A 1,468-nucleotide genomic window follows, 5' to 3' on the forward strand; every position below is an offset into this window, starting at 1 on the left:
AACCAATATTAGAATGTAAATGGAAAATATTTGACAAAATAAAAATATGATAAAATATAGATAACATTACATGTTAAGTCAATTTATGAAGCTGTTTCTATATGATTAGTCATAACTGGGGAGAAAATGGTATTTTAGTTGGAACTTAAAGAAAACCAGTAGGCAGAAATGAGAAAGGAGAACATATTTGACCGTGAGAAATAGACTCCTCATCTCTTTTTATTTAGAAACATTTTTTGTTGTTGTTAATAAAGTAGTACGTTCTTTATTTACCTCTTGAAATTGTCATTGGACATGCAACATTCATGAAAGAATAGGACCCTGAAGTCCAATCAGACACAAATTAGGTTCAGCTCTGTGGGGGTACACTTCATGATAAGGCAAGAGACAGCTAAGCAAGTGTTTTCTTCTCCTTGTAGGTTGCCATCATCTTGATTTCAGCGATTGCTTTTTCTGGATTCAGTCCCTTAGGACAGGTTCTGGTACAGTTCATGATGGTGTGACATTGGTACAAAGAGAATGGGTCCTGTAGCTGGGCCAGCTGTTCCTCTGTGAAGTCGTCCCTGGAGTCAATCATCCAGCGATAGGCCTGCATGGGGATGGCGGGTCCCAAGTACTTGTCTCCATTTCACCAGTAATTAGGGTAGCTGGTGCTGCAGTAGGCACAGAGAATGCACTCATCTAGCCCGTCCAACTTCTCTCCATCTTCTATGGATTGAATATACTGCTCCTTCCCCCCCTTAGATTCATCCTTCTTCTTCAAGTAAGGCTGAATGGATTTCTACTGAGCATAGAAGTTATTCAGATCCGGAATGATATCCTTCATCATATGCATACGAGGAAGAGGGTAGATTTTGGAGACTTTGCTGAGGTTGGGGTCGATTCTTCTGGTGCAGGCCAGCGTGTTGGCTCCATTGATATTCATTGCACAGGAACCACAGATGTCTTCTCCACATGATCTTCGGAAGGTCAGCGTGGCATCCATCTCATTTTCTATCTTGATCAAGGCATCTAACACCATCAGGCTGCATTTGTTCAGATCGATTTCATAAGTCTGCATTCGGGGCTTTTCTCCAGACTTGTCTGGGTCCCATCTGTAGATGGCAAACTTCTTGACGCCGGGAGCTTCAGCAGCTGCTGTCTGGACCCTTCGGCAGGCCTGTACCCAGAGCCCAGGAAGCAGAGCGACCCCCGGGACAATACTGCGTTTCAAGAAGACTCTGACCGCCGCTGCCATCTTGGCCCTTTATTTAGAAACTTTTAAAATCAAATATGACTTGTTTTTGTAGGCTGGTCAAATGACTAGCAACCCTTCTATTTTATTTTCAGAGCAAGCATTTTTAAAATTGGTAAGTAGATGAAAATAATTTTTCAAATTGTATTCAAAAATAACTTTTCCACTTTATATTTCCGGATTTGAGTATGAATTCTAGGATTATCTTGTTTTATTTAGAGTATACAGTTTATC

The 1,468-nt window shown here is 40.9% G+C and overlaps 1 pseudogene; it reads right to left on the reverse strand.

The window, feature by feature from the left end:
- Positions 1-324: 324 nt before the first annotated feature.
- LOC140500591 (succinate dehydrogenase [ubiquinone] iron-sulfur subunit, mitochondrial pseudogene) lies at positions 325-1,240 on the reverse strand (annotated as a pseudogene).
- Between the last annotated feature and the right edge of the window lie 228 nt (positions 1,241-1,468).

Source organism: Notamacropus eugenii, chromosome 4 (assembly GCF_028372415.1).
Source record: "Notamacropus eugenii isolate mMacEug1 chromosome 4, mMacEug1.pri_v2, whole genome shotgun sequence".
Classification (NCBI taxonomy): domain Eukaryota; kingdom Metazoa; phylum Chordata; class Mammalia; order Diprotodontia; family Macropodidae; genus Notamacropus; species Notamacropus eugenii.